Here is a 19,842-nt window from a genome sequence, read left to right on the forward strand (position 1 = left end):
GCCTCCTCACTGCTCTTTTTATACTCATAAGGGAAGTACAGACTTTCCTTATGCTGTTTGCGCTTCAGATAGAGGAACAAGCTCAGAGATGCTAAGTCACCCAAGGTCATGCAGCTTAGAAGTGATGGAGCCAGGATCCCAAACCGGGTCAGTCTGACTACAAGTTCTGTATCTTTGTAGTCAACCCCATCGCATAAGTACTTAATGAATGCTTGATTGCTAGTGGTAGGTTCCGTGGAGGCAGTCGGTCCATTCTGAGAAAAGGCTGCTCAGCATTTCTATGAGATCCATGTGTTTCTCTGCAGGAGAAAACAATGTCTTCTTAGGTTCTGTCTCTGCCGGAACCATTAGGAGCCCCTTCTCTAAACCCTTTAGCTGTAGAAAACTATAAGCATCATCAGGCATGAGGTCAGCACAGGCTAATTGGATCAGCCATCTTCCTTTCATGGACCAAATAGAATGACAGTCTTTGGGAGTTAAGGTCGGACGTCCTCAGGACAGAGGACTCTTCTGCTGTTTCCTGTGCAGAGTCCTCTCCGTTTGGCACAAGCAAAGTTAGATGCAGTTCTTACCCCATTCACTGAGTTGAACATTACTGAACGTTGCAGTTGATTTAAAGGAAATGAAAAGGAACATCCTTGCCCTTAAGGACTTCTTTGTTTAGATCAGTTATTTAACCTGGGGAGTTCTTGTTAGGGCTTCAGAGAGTCTGAGATTCCTTTGAAATTATGTGTAAACTCTTGTCTGTGTACGTGTGTGTATTTGTTTTCCTAGCGAGAGAATACAGAGTCTTTATCAAGTTCTCCGAGGGGTCTGCCACTCCAAAACATGGTGACAACGACTGGTATTAAAAACTTCCCTAGATACCTATCATTTATTAAGTGCGGGTTATACACACTATGTTGCGTCGTTCCTTTTAATACTCAAAACAACCCTATGAGTTAGTATATCACCATGGTAATTTTACAGATGCAAAGTCTCAGGTCAGTCAGAGAGATTCAATTCTTTTTTAACATCACACATAGATTTTAGGCATGGGAATCATACTTCAAACTCGAATCTGTTAGAGTCCCAAAAATGTACTCTATTTTTATATTGACATATATTTTATCAAAGCAGCATATAGACACATGGTTTTAAAAATCGGATGGTACTTAAAAAAAATGTTTTCTTCTGCTTCCTGCATTGTCTCTTTCCCCTGGGTTCCTTCCCCCCTTTTATTTGTGTCTGTTTCTCTGTTTCATGTTGGAAACTGCTTAAAATCTGGGGTTCCTTGGTTATCCTTTCATATTAAATATGTGCTGCTAAAAAGCGAATTATAAGCTCTGAGTGCATGAGTCAAGCGTTTTGCCTGGTGGGTCACACCACTGGGGAATTGGGGGGCCAGCTGGTGTGTTCGCTACAGAGGTCCACATGAGTTTCTAGAGTCGGTTTTCTGTTTTTTTGTTTTTGGATCCTTTAAGTCTCTACACACAAGAACTTTCCAACTCTCTGCTTAGGGTGTGAAACACCTGTTCTTGTGAGGAGACAGGAGTTCTAGGTAGGTGGGAGGAGGTTGGGGCCAGGGATATATCTAAGCATGTAAATGCCCTATAAACAGAGACCCCTTCCTAATTCCACACTTCACACCCCTCCTTCAGCCACGCATCCAAGTTCTGAGCCTTTCTGGGGCTGTGTAGGATGTACTGGCTCACTTCTCTTGCTCTCTCTTTCTGCAGACTGCCGTGGTCTAGGTGTCTCCACTTTTAATAAAGGTACTCCCACTTCTCCATTCAATTCTTACCTCCCCAAAACTGGTTGAAATGTCTTACCTACTTTACCTCTTCCATTCCCTTTGACCCCTGAAGTTGCATCTGTTCTATGCCTTCCCTGTGTCTTCAGATGGAATTAGAAAAAAAAAAAAAAAATGTATGTGGTCCGGCCACAATTCTAAAATGGAAGGTTCTAGGCTTGCTTTTTCTTTCAGGATATTATCTCTCTACATCTGTTACATCCTGCCTACACTCTGGGAGAGATGTAAGAAAAACCTTCTAGGGATTCTGTCCTCAAGTGTCTCATAATCTGACCCCAGTGAAATCCCACCCATAGATTCTGCACCTCTAATGTGGGCACATAATTGCACACCCAAGAGCGAATTTACAGATTAGGGGCTGGAAGGAGGAGCCCTTCCTACCCAGAGGGATCTAGAGAGATACAGAAGAAGGTGGAGGGAAGAGTGTCCCCAGGGGGGACAATATGCACAAAATCCTCAAGATGGGGAGGTGCAGGGGCAGAGAAGAAACAGTGGGTCCGTCGGCTTCAGGAAAGGAATGCATGAAAGGAAGTATTAATATACAAACCCTCTGGGCTCCAAGTGGAGGTGGGCCTTGAATGTCTGATTAGAAGTTTGGGTAGTATTTTGTCCTAAGATGATGGCTTGCCACTGACATCCTCCTACAAACAGATGTTATAAGGAATGTCTGTAAGAGCTCTTCTCGAGCCAGGCTCCTAGAAGGGAAGGACTGAAGAGGAGAGAGAGAGAGAGAGGGAAAGAAAGAAAGAGAAACACGCTGGGAAAGGGGAGGAAATGAACTGTGGGCCAGAAAGGAAAGGAAATGGTTTGGCAGAACTGCAGTTGGGGCAAGAGAAAGGTTCCAGGAAGAGACCAGGGGCGTAAACGTGGCAACAACCAAGAGTCAAAGAGGAGAAACCAGCTGTGCTTGCCTGCCTGACGTGAGGAGTTTGTGTCAGTTAGGAGATAAGAGGCTGGAAAATCACCGAAGGGCCTGAGGTCTCGTGTGTCACGTGGACAGGGTGACATCCCAGATGCTGATAACCCTGGGGATTTTCCACGAATCTTTGTGATTCCTGCTTGGATTCCCCCCCGCCCCCGCCCCCACCCCTCCAGTTATTAAAGCACAGACATATGCGCAAAATTTTGGAATAAGAAAAACAAGATATTGTTGATTTTGCAGTTCTGGCAAAATGTGAATATTGAACTCTATGCAGACAAGAGAACGTTTATGATCTATTCACATCCCAGATTGCTTATTTATTTATTTTTTTTTGCTATTTGCAAAAATAAGGACTCTTCAGCACTAATCTGCTTAGTAAATCTTAGGAACGAAATGGAAAGCCTTGCAAGCCTCTTGCTGAGCAGGTCAGAACTGTAGACTTTCCTTAACCTGTGCTGCTTGTTCTCATCCTGTGTGTATGTTTTTTTTTTTTTCCTTCCCAAGTAGGGTAGGAAAACTCTTAGTATGTTTAAGAGTGTCTTTCAGATGCGTGTTAGGAGTTATTTCTTTCATTTTTCTTGACTCCAAATTCTCTTTGAAAGGGTCAGCCTGCATTAGCTCCTCCACGTTGTCCTCCCCCCCCCCCCCCCCCCCCCGCCCCCAGCTGTCTCTGTAAGACCACCCACAGTGTAACCATCTTCGTCCAGGCTAGAGGTAGGCCATGTCTGCCCCAGGGCACAACTCTAGGGCTGGATTCATGGTGGTGGGGGGGCACTGTTTTTCCTTTATGGGCACTCCTCTAGGTAGGGCGGGCTGTGGAGATGCACAGGGAATGAGAATTGTCTAGGTGCCTTTCCTATGGATCTGGTGGGTGCTTTCTTCAGACCTTGAGGCTTTCACAGGGTGGGGGGAATCTTCCTCTCCCTCTTAGGTTCCCTCTCCGAGTCCTGATTATGATTGAACCTCTACACCAATCAAGCCTCGTTCAGTATTTAATCAATCTCGAATTACCCGCCAAGATATTGCAGCTCAAATGGTAGTCCAGAAGCCTCCCTAAGCTCTTTCCATTTGCATTTAGCCGACCCTCTCTGTTCTCTTTTTCTTTCTCGCTTTTCCTTTTTTATTTTTTTCTTTCTGTCCTTGGCCCTGCCCAAAATGTTTAAGCTTGTTGGGAAAAAAAAGCAGATTTTTCTCAAGCTCTTGCAGTGAAATGAATCAGCTAATAAATTATATCTGGGCTTAGAAAGAGGATTTTCCCCTTTCCACGGCATACACTGGAACTCTGTTTTAGCAGTTGTTGGAAATGCTGTGGAAGAACTGTGTCTATCTTAGAAAACCATCTGCGGGAGGAGCCTTGCTCACCAGAGTGAAGCAAAGGGAATTGCAATGCGTCAGAGAGACCATGTCTTTTGCATAACAATTCAATCCATCCATTTGCGGGTGAATATTCATATTCTGGGGGTCGAAGTTTCAGGATGGACACGTTTGTGGAAATAGGAGAGGTGGATTGGCAGGCACTCTGTAATGTGGTGTTTACTTCTTTGTTTTAAATGGCCACGATCACCGAAACTCACTTACATTCTTGTCCTTCTGCTTTTGTTTACGCTGAGAGAAAGCCTGGAAGATTATAGATGCTGCACTATCGGGACTCAATGTGCTCTGATGACTTTCATTTTGTGATAAGTGTGTGATTTAAAATCAGTCTGCCCAATTACGATCTGTAATTGTTTCGTCTTCTATCTGGGTCTATCATCTTTCTTTATTGTTTTCTTTCTTTCATTTTCTATCTACCCATTTCTCTATCTAATCTATAATCCATAAGTAGATGAGATCGAGCATTAGAGCCAAAGCAATATTACTGATTTTAATACTTTCCATATGCAGAATGATTATATATGATAATATATAATGAATAGATGTGTGTGTGTGTTGTATATACACCCGTATATAAAATCGGTCCATGAGTGATTAATAAACCAAATTTGGAGGTTTTTAATTTTATTAAGACTTTCTAGAAAAAATGAAAATAAAGTTGTTATTTATTAACCATCTTGGGAAAGACTTTGGCCTCATATCACATCTCATATGTCATCTGATTCTTTTTTTTTTTAATGTTTATTTATTTAGGGAGAGTATGTGTGCGTGTACGCATGCACGTACGGGATGGGGAGGGGTGGAGACAGGGAGAGTCCCAAGCAGGCTCCATGCTCAGTGTGGAGCCTGACTTGGGTGGGGCTCGATCCCATGACCATGGGATCATGACCTGAGCCAATATCAAGAATCAGATGCTTAACCAACTGAGCTCCTCCCCCCCCAACCCCTCCCCCCCCATCATTTATCATCCAGTTCTTATAAAGACTCTATGATGCCGACGTGATAAAACCAAATCATGGAGAGTGAAATTGTTTGCCCAAAATTGTTAAGCTGAGTCCAGGGTGTTTTCTGTTTCACAAGAAAAGCCAATCAGTTTCATCTCAGGAGGTCCCTCCTATTGATGGGTTTAGCTTCTGGAAGTGCAGTAACCCTAGGCTCAATAATAATACTAAAAAAAAAGAGTAGTGATCAACCCACTCATGCCACAAATATTTATTGAGCACCTACAATGTGCTCAATGTTCTAGGAACTGGGAAATACCAGGGAAGGAATAGATAAATTCCCCGCCCTTAAGAATTTACATTCCAGGTGACAGCAATAGATCAAGCAGTGATGTCTGTCATGGGAAAGAAGAGTGGCCACCCCCCCTTATGCATGCTGAATTGTGATCCCTGTGTCTGATTATATGAACAGCATGAGAGCTAAATTGTGTATCAGCCTCATTACCTTAAGGAAAGAACGCTTCTCTTCTTAATCCCCAAGGTCTTGCCTTACATATCATTGCATTACCCTCAAGGTCTTGCATTGGTCTTGTTTTGGATATCGTGTGGTCACCCAAAGACCCACATGGATCACAGATTGAATGTAGGCAACAGACGTTCAGGGTACCATGCTTGACTTGGGGATGTAAAGTCTCGGCAAAGGGCAAAGGGCAGGGTCTTTGAGTGTTCTTCACCCTTTGAATCGCTAATGTGGAAAACCTTAGCTCCAGTCTCAGAGTCATCATTTGCACTATTATTTTTTTTTATTTGTTTGTTTTTTGGTTTATCTCTTTATTCCATGAATGGCCACCTCTAAGATTCGTATTTCAGAAAAATAATTGGAGCTGCGTATATCCCAAATCCTTAAATCTCATTATACAGTGAAGTAGGTCTCTTTCTTCCCCCTGGAGTGTCCTTCTCACGTTACCTCCCCGGTGAACTACTCATTTTGTCAACGGCTCCCTCTACAGCCACCTCCTCCAGGAAGCCTGACTTTTCTGAACTTACTAGACATAGTATCTCAGCTCCCACTGCACTGCAAATGCTTCTCTGTGATCCATATATATTTACGTAGCACCTGTCACGTGCCAGGTACCATTTAGGTGCCATTAATATGTGTTACTCCACAGTGTGATGCTTGCTGTCCTTAAGTCTCCCCTTTGTGACCTTTAAGAAGGCTAAGATGCCTACTGTCTTATTCTCTTTCATACCCCAGCACCCAGGCTTGTACTGAGACATAGATGGCACATTCAGAAGCATGTGTTGACTTAAGAAAATTGCCCTTCATTTTAAAAAGCATGGATTAGGGGCGCCTGGGTGGCTCAGTCGGTTGAGCGGCCGACTTCGGCTCAGGTCGCGATCTCGCGGTCCGTGAGTTAAAGCCCTGCGTCGGGCTCTGTGCTGACCGCTCAGAGCCTGGAGCCTGTTTCAGATTCTGTGTGTCTCCCTCTCTCTCTGCCCCTCCCCCGTTCATGCTCTGTCTCTCTCTGTCTCAAAAATAAAAATAAACAAATAAATAAATAAATAAATAAATAAAAAGCATGGATGAATTCCCGAGCTGTGGGCATACTTCAGAAACTGGATGGATCCGAGATGCCACAGTTTTGGCCTGTGAGAGAGCAGGGAGAATCAAATAGAGGAGTTAAAGGTTAAGAACACAGACTTTGGGTGCAAAGTTGAGACCACACAGGTTTAGGTTCAAATTCCACTTTGCCTCTTGGACAAAGACACTTAATATTCTTCAAGTTAAAAAAAAAAAAAATGATTTGCAGGGGCACCCGGGCGGCTCAGATGGTGAAGCGCTCAACTCTTGATCTCAGTTCGGGTCTTGGATCTCAAGGTCATGAGTTCGAGTCCCGGACTGGACCCTCTGCTGGGTGTGAGGCCCACTTACAAAACATGATGGTGATAACCTCCCACGTAAGGTTGCTGCGTGCATTCAGTAAGACGGTGTCACAGGGATTAAGACGGTTTTTTAGCACACGGACTCAGCACAAACGCCCACGAAGTAACTCGGCCAAGGCGTGAGGGTGGCATGGGATGTGGCCCGTATTCTAACACTAGTCGGCTCCGTCCGGAAGCCAGCGGTGATTGGGCACCATTCTGCTTTGTAAGAAAAACCCATGCTCCTGAGGGCACACGCACACACACATACACACTCTCTCTCCCAGTGATCTTCTGAATCTTTCCTTTGGGTCTAAAACCAAAAGACAGTCGTCTGTCCTCCTTTTAACGATGTCCTCGGCGGCGAATGAAGGCATCACACCGTTGACACGCGGGGCTCTCCTTCACTCCTGTTTGTCCGCCCTGTGGAACAGGAGTACAGCACAGCCTCTCAGTGCCACCCAGTCACTGGTGTTGTGATGCCGTGTTTAAAAATAGATGTAAATAGTTAACACTTCTTTGAAAAGGAATCAAATCCTCACTTATAGCCTTTATCAACCAGCTGGTTCTTGTAAGCATCTTCCCGATCTGTGTGCAAACATTACTTTTAAGTGATCAGCTGGCATAATTAGGTAAGATTGTACCCTAGAAGCACAATTCAGTTTTCTCTTCATCTCTGCTGGAAGAAGAAACAAACATCAGGGACGATGATACGAGGGAAGTGAGATGTGGGAGGTTTTTCCACAGCAGCTGCAATACCTTGCTAATCAGCAGACCCACTTATTTATTTATTTGTTTTTCTTTTTCAGTTCAAAGGGATGGCTTTGCGGGACCTCAGCCAGAGAGGTAGTTATGAAACCTGGTACCGTGGGCTCTAGGCTCCTGCGATTTCTTTCTGGATGTTTTAGTATTAGCACCCCCCCTTCTTTTTTTTTTTTTTTTTTTTTTAATGCACTAAAAACGTTCATTGTATCATAGATTTAAATCAGGTTTCAGGAAACAGAATTTGAGACCTGGTCGGGGATGGGATCGGGGCGGCGACTTCAGAGACAAGATGCTGTCAGGCGAGTAGGAGGATGTTGAGCAAGGAAACCAACACGAGCCCGAGCTTGATGAAGTGCAGAGAGTGGAGGGTAGAGTGAGGAGTCCCACATTCTAAGATCGGCATTGACCAGTGGGCAGGTCATTAGACGTCTCCTGACCCCACTCTCTAATTGTGAAAATGTGGCTCTGGAAACCTCACATGTATTGAGCGTCTATGGTGATTCTCACCTGGTGGAGGTCAGCTGCCCAGGAAGACAGATGAAGTGCGCACGGATCAAGTGTGCTGAGTCCGGATCCTGACAGAGTGCGGGTGTGATAGGTTACCAGGTCTGCGCAGTGTTACCTACAGGAAGTCTGGAGCCATACTGTGTGGTGTCACAGCCACCACTGCCGTTGCTAGCCGTGTCACCTTGAAGAAAACACCAATACCTACTTATTGGGCTGTTGTGAAATACATAGAATATTGCCTGGCATATCGTATGGGCTCAATAAATCCCAGCTGTTAGTAGGGGAGACAGAAAAAACTAAGATTACCTAGAATGTCTGGCAAGACTCTGGGAGGAAAATATTCAACTGAGACCTGAAAAAAAATATACCAAAAGATCTTTTTTCTTCCCTAAGCTTATTTATTTATTTTTGAGAGACAGTGTCTGTGAGCAGGATAGGGGCAGAGAGAGAGGAAGAGAGAGAGAATCCCAAGCAGGCTCCACACCATCAGTGCAAAGCCCCACGCAGGGATCGGACTCACAGACTGTGAGATCACAACCTGAGCCGAAAGCCAAGAGTTGGACGCTTAACCAACTGAGCCACTGGGCGCCCCGATAGACTGGAAGAGCTTAAGGCATCCCCGGTGTACCACGCTTCCTAGGTCAACGGACATGCTTCCTTCCTTCTATAGAACATACTGGTTTTTGCCCAAAGCTCATGGCCAGCGGGCCATGCTACTTCTGCTTTACCAATGCTCCATTCACCTACTAATTATCAGGCCTCTTATTCCAGGATAAAGAGAATCTACTGCAAAAATAATTGTTCAGGGGCGCGTGGGTGGCTCAGTCGGTTAAGCCTCCTACTTCCACTCGGGTCACGATCTCGGGGTTTGTGAGTTCGAGCCCCGCGTGGGGTTCTGTGCTGACAGCTCAGAGCCTGGAGCCTGCTTGGTATCGTGTCTCCTTCTGTCTCTGCCCCTCCCCCACTTGTGCTCTGTCTCTATCAAAAATAAATAAAATGTAAAAAAAATATATAAAAAAATAATTGTTCATATTCACGGGGCAGATACATGGCACAGACAGCAGAGGTACACAGACAGTTATACATAGATTATCTCATCTAACCTTTTTTTTTTTTTTAACAATCCTAATAAGTCATCTTTTATGCTCATTTTACAAATGAACCCCAAAGTCAGAAGAGCTGAGGTTTAAGTCTAGTTCTTTCTGGGGCCAAAGCCGCTGCATCTGAAAGTTCTTTAAAGGTATGTCAAGTGAAAGGAGTGAGCCAGGATATTCCAGGGAAAGAGAGCGGCATGTCCAAAGCCTTAGGACAGAGATGAGTTCTAGGATTCTTTCCTTTCCACTCTACCATTGCGTTATTGATGATAGAGACACGGGTTTCACTGTAGGAAATGAGGCTCAGGAAACTTGACCAATCTGCCCATTGATTTTTCCTGATAAGTTCCTTACTTAAAAAAAAGAAAGAAAGAAAGAAAGAAAGAAAGAAAGAAAGAAAAAACATTGGAATGGCTTCCATTTTCAGGTACCAAGGATATAATTCTTGTAAATATTCTATGTCCGAGGCCAGTGGCTTGAAAGGCTAGTTTCAGCATTTGGAAAAACAAAGACAAAAACAGAGCTCGCTTGGGATATGGAAATGCGTTACTGGTACCAGAACCCTGGGGAGGGCTAATCCGAGCCTTCACCAGTAAGTGATCTCTGCTGCTGCTGGTTGGTCCTCAGAATGAGCGGGAGTGGTGATGGAGGAGGAGGCAGAAGGCGCCAAAGGGGTGAAATATTTGGGGGAAAATTGACTCCGTTTTGCACAGTCACAAAAATAGTACTTTTCGTTTTTCTTTTGCAGCTATAAAGCTGTTGGTGATTGGTCAACCCAAGTTTTAAATTATCAAATGATGATTAAGAAATAAAAAAGCTTGTCAATATTTAGAACGTGACAGGACCATGCGAATGAAAACGTGGCATTTCGAGAAATCAAGCTCCAGGGAAAGAAGAATATTCTTACACAATCTGATGTTATCAGTCTGATCTTTGTCCTAAAGAGACCTTAAAAATAAGAGTTAAAGATTATCAGACTATTTGGGGGCACCTGGGTGGCTCAATTGGTTAAGTGTGGGACTCTTGGTTTTCAGCTCAGGTCATGATCTCAGGGTTCATGAGTTCAAGCCCTGCTGCATGCCCTGTGCTGACAGCGCAGAGCCTGCTTGGGATTCTCTCTCTCTCCTTTGCTCCCTGCCCCTTCCCCACTGTCTCTCTCAAAATAAATAAACTTAAACAAAAATTTTTAAAAAAATTATCAGACTATTTTGAGTGTGTACCGGGCAGAAAAACTTTACTATACTTTTTCTCAATTCTCAGTCTCTCTCTCTCTTTTTTTCGCAAAATATAGAACACCAGGAACTGGGGTTAGAAGGATTAAGAACAAGCTTTTTAGGCACCTAGGTGACTCAGTCAGGTATGACTGGCTGGCTCAAGTCGTGATCTCATGGTTCCTCAGCTCGGGTCCTGCCTCGGGCTCTGCACTGGTGACGCAAAGCCTGCTTGGGGTTCTCTGTCTCTCTCCCTCTCTCTGCCCTTTCCCCACTTGTGTTCTCTCTGTCTCTCTCTCTCTCTCAAAATAAGTAAATAAACTTAAAAAAAAAAAAGAGCAAGCTTTTTAAAGGCAGCATATTCACACGGAAAGGGAGTGTTGGGTGTGTGAGATTCTTTGTCCTCTGCCTTTCCCCAGGTCTGTTTCCTCTGGAGGGTCTTTGCCCCAGCAAGTTCACTGCCAGGAAAACTCTGTCCTCAGGTTTGCATGGAGCTGACCCCTTCCTGCTTTTTATTTTTTAATTTGGTTTAATTTTTGTAAGTTTATTTATTTATTTTTGAGAGGGAGACAGACGAGAGAGTGAGCGGGGGGAGGGGCAGAAAGAGAGGGAGAGAGAGAATCTCAGGCAGGCTCTGCACTGTCAGCACGGAGCCCCATGTGGGGCTTGAACTCCCAGACCGTGAGATCATGACCTGAGGGGAAACCAAGAGTCAGAAGCTTAACCGACTGAGCCCCCTGGGCGCCCCTCCTTCCTGCCTTGTACATTTCAGCTCAAATGTTATCTCCTTAGCGTTTCCCTGCACATCTGAAGTCATCGCTGAGCATCATAAGCTGATTTTCTCTTCCGTGACACTTACTGCAATTTGCAATGATCTGGTTCTTTTATTTGTTTTCTTGTTCCTTGTGATCCCCCTCTGCTGAGCTGGAAACTCCAGGGGACTTTGTCTGCCACACCGTTGCCAAGAGTAAGCCCTGCTACAAACTCGGTACCCAATGAATATCTTTGAATGAGTGAATGAAAAAAAGTACCTTAAAGAGAGTGAAGTGCCCCATAAATATATTATGTGAAAATTAAAATCAGGAAAAAAACCAAGATGATATTTGTGATGTCATTTCTAAATTTTTTGAGCACACCGTATTATGTATTTTACACAAAGGCTATTTTCACTTTACTTCTCAGGTGCTGTTTACTGAGTGCCAATTTCTAGAAGTTTAGGAAATCAATACTTTCCAAAATAAAGTGCCCTTGCATTTAGAGTAAAATGAATATCTTGCTTTTTGGCCAAATATACAGAGAAGAGGCTTCACTGTTCTATATTTGAGAGAAGAAAAATGACCAGGCCCCATATTCTGGCCAACAAAATCCAGTGGATCAGAGAAACAAGGTTATCCACAATTCATATTGAGTCTTGACACTTCGGAATGTGTGCCTGTCAACATTTGTAGAACTGCTGAATCATGGACTTTCAGCATAAAAGGAAACTTCTCATTTCTTTGAGTCACCCAGTCCCCAAATTCGACACTTGTATCCCTAAATCACTTCCTTAAGTCTGTAGACTGTATCCTCTGAATTAATTTAGCATTGATATGCTATTGCTCACACTTGTGTATTAAAAGATTCTCTTGAGATTTGATTTCTAGAGGTAGCAAAATTTCATTAAAAAAAATACTGCTTGAAATGAATAGAGAATGTGTGAGTTAGGGCTTGGGAATATTTGCTGGCAGAGATTTTTTTTTGCCCTGAGGTTCAGGAAGATTTGGTACAGGGATGCTTTTTATTTTCCTCCTTCCTTCCTTCCTTCCTTCCTTCCTTCCTTCTTTCCGTCTTTCCTTCCTTCTGCCTTCCTTCCTTCCATCCTTCCTTCTTTCCTTCCTTCTTCTTTTCCTTCTTTCTTTCCTTCCACCTTTCCTTCTTTCCTTCCTTCCACCAAAATTTAACCCAAACTAGAAAAAAGTTTTTGATTTGAATAATAATAATACATGACCTGATAAATATGTCAAGTCTGTTATAACAGTCATTTTATTCAGGGTCTTATTCAAAGCAAGTTTGATGTAGTCTCTGTTTTATACAAAATTATGGTTGACATCATGACCATTCCCAGAATCATAGCTTTTTGATCTGGAAGGAATCATAAAATGTCACCTAACCCAGTTTGCTTTCCTTCTTTTTTATTATCTACAGTGAGAAATACATTTTTTGGTATGATCCAGGTCTCACCGTCCCCCCCCCCCCCCACACACAAATAGGCAACCACAACTGAAACTAAAGATTCACAGTTCTCCCCCTCCCTACATAAGATGTGTTCTGTTCTGTTTGTTTGTTTTTTATATATACTTCACTTATTATACGCTGATTTCAAGCCACATGAGTTTGGAAAACACTTACGTGGCTCAGGCCACTCACTTTACAAATGGGGAAGACAAAGGTGCAGTGAGGGGAGGTTACCTTCCTCAGGTCGCACCAAACTCAAGTCACCCTGTTGCCAGGTTGCGTGAGGGGGTCCACATACCGTGTCTTCTCTTTCACTCCAATCAGTGACCGAATAAAATCGTAAGAAGCAGCTGCGGCTTAATTAAAAAGAAAAATACACACCACACAGTTCCTGGGTTTAAGTCCACGTCGCCACGGGCAAGTTCCCCAACCTCTCTGAGCCTTACTGTACTCGTTTTTATGGAGAGACTGGAACCTTCACCATAACGAGACTCAATATCGCTCAGTCAGGTGGTTATTGAAACAGCATGGATAAAAATGCCTGATAGAAATGCCTGGTAGATAAAAATGTCTGCTTTTCTACCTTACTTCCTAATAAGCAACGTTAAAACGAAAGAATGAAAAATAGGAAACGAAATACACAATACTGTAGTTTGGTTCAACTGCCTAAAAGCAGGCAACAAATTTGCTGACCTTTCTTCTATCAAGAGGTGGGCTCTGGGGGCGCCCGGGGGGCTCAGTTGGTGAAGGGCCCCACTCTTGATTTCGGCTCAGGTCACGATCTCACAGTTCATGAGTTCGACTCTGTGCTGACAGTGTGGCGCCTGCTTGGGATTCTCTCTCTCCCTCTCCCTCTGCCCCTCCCCCACTCATGCACGCTCTCTCTCTATTTCAAAAATAAATAAATAAACATTAAAAACAATAATATAAATGCACCAGTGGATAACCAGAGATTCGAGTTACTGCAATTCAAGTGGGCAGTTTCCTACAGCCAGTATAGCATGGCACCAATTCTGAAGCACGACCACCTCGACTGAATCCTCCAGTTAATTACTGAATCTCTTTGTCCTTCGGTTTCCTCATGTGTAAAATGGGAATGATCATAGTATCATCAAAGGAACTCATAAGTTCCTTTGGGGCTTAAGAAAATATTAATACCGGTACCTATAAAGTTCCTAGAACAGAGCTCTGTACACAGAGAAAGGGCCATGCAAACACGTGGTGTTATTCTAGAGCACAAACATTTACGTTTGGTTTGAACGTCGATTTTAGATGACCCCTCAGGACCAGCCGGGACTACTTTTGGATTGTGGACAGGCCTTTGTTCTATGTCTTCAGGCCTCTTGAAATCTGACTTGCAGAATTAATTCAAACTGGTTATAGAAACGAATATCCCCATGGAACCTCAAAGAGGTTGAGGACTGTAAACAAGGGCAGAGAGACATGCCATTTACGGGAGTGGCATTTAGTAACAGGCCCGCTGTTCTTTAATGTTGTTATTAGTGATGTGGGCAAGAGGTTGAGTAGCACATTAATCATATTTGTGACATCAAATCATGTAGAAGACAGGAGAAAACAGGGATTACATCTCTGTATCCGGAGGGAGTAGGAAGGTGAGCTGGGAAGAAAATGAAACAGTAAGATTAAATGCAGTCAAGTTCAAGATTTTGAATTGGATCCGCCAATGTAGCAATCCTTTCCAAAAAAATGATTTGAAGCATTTCAGTTGGACAAGCATTTACCGAAGGTGTGGCACACCAGGCGCTGTGCTCAAAAATGGGAGCCCCTACGCAGATACAGCCTGTGTCTCCCTATAAGGAGCTCGTGGTCCTGTAGGTAACGCGCACCGAAGCCACTACAAATAATACAAGGTGACGGGTGCAAGAATAAAAGTACGTACAGATGTCACACACACGAGGGAGTGAATGCTTCTATTCTGGGATGATGCGTATGACAATGGATATAGAAACAAAATATGTGAAAAATAGAGACGTAAGTAAGAAATTGAGCGTAGGTACATAGAGAGCAAGAGAAACAGAAGCCTATAAGAGTTTGTACATTTGAGAAGCCGATTTGGCTCTGTCCTTCTTTCTGTGAAGGACAAGAAAAGAAAACAGGGTGAATTAACAAGCTGTCATCAGAGAGAATGAGAGTTACAAATCAAGACATAATTGAAGAAAAGTGATCCACGACAAAGACATTTTTGAACTTGGGAAAAATACATTGAGTAAAGGAAAACGGACTTCACTGATAACCACATAGAAGGCATTTGCATTGTCTTTGGAAGCAGTAGGATTTTAAGGCAGACATATTAGAACTCTCTATTTCTTCTCTATTCATTCAGCAAAGCTGACCCAATGGAGTAACACATAGTCACTGCTTTTCCAACTGTTTTCAGTCCAGCTGGAGAGAATCATTAATCAAATCATAACTTTCTCACTTAGGACAGAAAAGCAAAGTGAGCTATGGGAGAGGCGACTGGGATCTGATACTGAGGGACTTCTAAAGAGGTTCTTCCCTAGAAAGATGATGCTTGACTTGAGGCTTGAAGGAAAGTTACAGAGGTAGGAAGAGAAGGGGTAGGGAAGGGCAGTTTAGATAGAAACTGCAGCCTGTACAAAGGCCCTGTGGTATGGGGATCTTACAAAATACGCTTTGGGAAAAATAGCGATCTGCTGGAAGGGATAATAGATTTCAGTATATACCATAAAACCTTTTAGATTTATTCTATTTAACTTCAATAAAAGTTGAGAGGTACGTAAGACCTTAATGACAGTTTCTGGATGGTGAAAACCCTTTTGAATATAGGAAAAACACTGAAGAAGCCTCTTCTATGGTTCTTTGCCCCTAAAGTCGTCAGTCACATCAGGGAAAATTTAGAGGTGATTTTTAAATCTGAAGTATTTGGTCTGGTTAGTGTGCTGACCAATATAGTATAATTATAGCTTTTAGTCAGAAAAATCTGGTTTTAAACCCAGCAGGATTTTATACTCATCCCCGTGATTGATCTGATGACTGCAATGAAAAACATAATACTTTGCTTTGGACTTGCAATTACAAATGTTTGTTAAAGTTCACGTTCTCCTGCTTTGATCACGTTCAGGCACGATGTGAACAAATTCTACATAACACATTTGAATGTTCCAAATATACAGGGTTGTATTCCCCAGAATCTTCTTCTTCTCCATAAATCAGTCATGACTTCTTAGAGGGAAAATAAATTTGCTTTTGCACTGTTTTTTTCTTCCCAGTATTAGACTCTGCATGTTTGAATGTGTTGCAAATCCTGCTCATTTTTCAGGATGCAAGTGAAGTCTCTCCTTGCAGGAAGCCTTCGTTTCCTCTCTAGGTAACTCTGATCTGCGTGTTTTCTGATGCCCATCACTGTATTCCCGATTGTGGCACTTCCTCCTATTTTCTTATTAGTTTTTAATTTAACTCACTTAGATGCTTACATTTTTTTTTTCATTCTGATTGTGTTCCATACCATAATTCCTAGCATGGCAGCTGATAAATTCTCTAATAAATTCATAAATTCTCAGTCTGTCTGTTGATGGGACAGACGAGAGAAAGAAGCAGAGGGCATCGGTCCATCAGCTCGGGCTCTTAAATTGCAGAAAACAGGGTGCAGCTGTTGTTAACTTAAGCGAGGAGATAATTTATTGGAGGGTCGCGGGGATTGCTGGGAGAATGGGCAGGGAGGCGGAGGGATCAGACATAGGAGAGTTGCCACAGTAGGCGCCATAGGATATTAGCAGCGGAAATGACTTCATGCTCTTATCCGGTTGCAGCCACTGGACTGAAACCACTTTCTTCCAGCTTTGTTTCTGGCTATTTAAAATTCAGAGTCACAGGAGAGAGCGTCCTACCGTTCAGATCCAGGCTCCCCTACTGATACATGGCTGCACGGGGGCACGAAGAGAAGAGACCTGGAAGAGTAGCATGAAGGGCGCTCAGCTTCCGTAGGTGGTGTCATTTAGCAGCAAACCAGCCCTGCGCACGCTGACCTAGTTTTCCAGAAGGAAATCAAAGTTCTATTAGTAAGATCAGTATCGGTAGGGAAAAAAAAAAAAAAAAAGCCCAGAGATACTCGTTGCAGGTAACGCCACAGTAATGAAGTTGGTTTTGAATTTGTCTCGACTTCTAACAGGCCGGTGACCTTGGGCGTGTCATTTGTCCTCTCTGGTTCTTTGCTTTCCCACTCATTAAATGTAATAACCTTGGCTTCTCTGAAAACCTTGCAGGATGGTTGCAAGGGTCATAGAAGAGAACATATCCAGAAGTGCTTTGTGAACGAGAAGGGCTATATAAACGCAGAATATTCTTTTTATGGGTTTTTCGTGCATTCTGCAGCACCCTTGTTGACTAGGTGGTTGCAGAACGGAATTGAGAGGTTTATTCCTGTCTTGAGTGTTGAGGCTCCAAAGGAAACGTGAAGGCGACTCTCTCTTGCTTGTGTATCGTGCATCCTGGTAATAATACTATCTCACATTTACTTAGGCTTCCCTATGTGTTGGGATCTCATCTAGGCCTCTTTCTGCGTTCTTACTCCTCTAATCCTCACCATAACCCTCTGCATAGAATACTATGAATATTCTTATCCTACAGATAGTAAAGTGAGGCACACCAAAGAGACAGAAGTACCTCCCCTCAACATCCACTGCACTCTGTATCCCATTGGTCAAATCCGAATGTTAGTGCTTGCTTTTTAACCATCTTGCCACATTATGAAGAAGATTAAGGAGGAAATTTCTAGGAAGAAAGCTTCTGGTGAGTGCAATTATTGTGCGTTTTCATAATAATGAAATATGAAATATCGTATTATTTTTACACTTTGTGCTTTTTAATTAATCTTCCCAATCCTAGCTCACGACCATCTTACTTTTTAAAGCCAAACACTTCAGAATACTGCCCTTTCTTGTTTTTCTCCCTAATTTTATAAACATATATATCATTTATGGATTCCAGTCTTAAGTATTTCTCACTTTTGCTCGTGTTTTTCCCATGAAGGTTAGAGGTGTAGAGCTACAAGAGATTAAGTCCTGGGTCAAAGAAGAGTGGTAATTCATCTGGTGGTCAGATGAGCAGATTTCGATTTGGGGGAAGCAAACAAGCAGTGTTATATTAAAACTTTAACTGCAACCACAAAGTTAATGTCATGCTTCTTAGACCATAATAAGGAGCACTTCCTGTGTTCAGAGAAAAGGGAAGGAGAGAGGGAGAGAAACTGATCTGGAAAGAATTTCCCCTTGATATCTTTCCTGTCACTCACCCAAATGGCTGGTGATAATTGGACATAGGAGACATTTGTAAGACCAGACAGGATATCACTTCCTTAAGAAGCTACATCTCTGACAATGGAGTGTCCATCATTGTCTCCAGACACATGGGGGCTCTATGCCTTGCTAATGTCAGTGTACTATAAACCTCAAGTATCAGAACATATGGTGGGAAATTATAAAAGATGGGACAGAAAGTTTCATCTAGGTGATAGAGTTTCAGATTATTTGTGCAAATGCCAAGTTTCTCCATCAGCAAAATAAAGATGCCTTCGCATGATGGCACGGGATTGAGAGCCTAAAAGAAAAATAATTGATGAAAACAATGGGAAAGAGTTCCACAAGCCTAGAAATGAGCTCTGATAATTTTGTTGACTAAAATCATCTAGTATTCTTTGTGTCTGTAAAGTCAGTCTTCCAAGTTTAAAAAAGCACCTTCAAAGATCAAGTATACATATATTGGCTTCACTCTTTTTACCTCACTTGCTAATTGCATTTTTATAGCACTCTCCCCAATGGAGAGCAAAATGTTTTACAGCAGAACTAGGTATAAGTTGATATATGTCTGCATTAAAATACAAATGAAATGGTTATTCTGTTAAGTTCAACCTATTTGTTTAAGGGGGAGCAATTAGCTCCACACCGGATTCCTGGTTAGTGCTCAACAAATGTTTATAACATGAAGAAATGAACCCAGAAATCTTCAATGATACCAATGATTTTTTTTTTCTTTTTCTTTTTTTTGGGGGGGGGGGTAGATACTATGTCCAAAGTACCTCCCATGAACTAGTGTACCTAATCCTTAGAATATAGCTACACGGTAACTGGTTATTCTTCTTATTTTTTTTTAATGTTTATTTAGTTTTGAGAGAGAGAGAGAGAGAGAGAGAGAGACAGACAGACAGAGCATGAGTGGGGGAGGGGCAGAGAGAGAGGGAGACACAGAATCCGAAGCAGGCTCCAGGCTCTGAATTGTCAGCACAGAGCCCGACATGGGGTTTGAACCCAAGAACCGTGAGATCATGACCTGAGCCAAAGTCCAATGCTTAACCGACTGAGCCATCCAGGCACCCAGCGTAACTGTTTATTCTTATATTAAGGATGGGTAGGCTGACAGGTTAAGAGACATATTGGAGGTCAGACATCTGGGAGGTAATGGAACTGGAATTTGATGCTGGGTTTAATTATATTTGGGGGGGGGCGGTTTATGGACTCCCTAGACCTTCTGTGAAACCCTTGAAAGCCTTTTTTTAAATTCTTTTTTAATTCAACTATAAATCGTTCTAAGGAAACCATTCATAGCCTCCATCATCTTCTCAGGGAGATCCATACTGACATCCTGCATCTTCCGAACAAATTTCAAGAGTTTGTATACAATGAAAAAAATAAGATCTAGGGGCACTTGGGTGGCTCAGTAGGTTAAGCATCTGACTTTGGCTCAGGTCACAATTTTGCTGTTCTTGAGTTCAAACACCCCATTGGGCTCTGTGCTGACAGTGAGGAGCCTGCTTGGGATTCTCTCTCTCTCCCTCTTTCTCTGTCCCTCCCCCACTCATGCTCTTTCTCTCCTAAATAAATACATAAATACATAAATATATAAATACATAAATACATAAATACATAAATAAAAATAGGGGCTTCTAGGTGGCTCAGTCTGTTAAGCATCTGACTTGGGCTCAGGTCATGATCTCACAGCTTGTGGGTTCGAGCCCCGCATCAGGCTCTGTGCTTACAGCTCAGAGCCTGGAGCTTGCCTCGGATTCTGTGTCTCCCTCTCTCTCTGCCCCCGCCCCTGCTCGGTCTCTGTCTCTCTCTCTCAA

At 42.9% G+C, this 19,842-nt stretch overlaps 1 protein-coding gene across 10 annotated transcripts in view; it reads left to right on the plus strand.

The window, feature by feature from the left end:
• LDB2 (LIM domain binding 2) overlaps positions 1 to 19,842 on the plus strand; it is a 381,770-nt gene that overhangs the window by 63,944 nt on the left and 297,984 nt on the right. The window lies entirely within an intron of this gene.

The sequence above is a fragment of the Prionailurus bengalensis genome, chromosome B1 (genome assembly GCF_016509475.1).
Source record: "Prionailurus bengalensis isolate Pbe53 chromosome B1, Fcat_Pben_1.1_paternal_pri, whole genome shotgun sequence".
NCBI classification, from domain to species: Eukaryota; Metazoa; Chordata; class Mammalia; order Carnivora; family Felidae; genus Prionailurus; species Prionailurus bengalensis.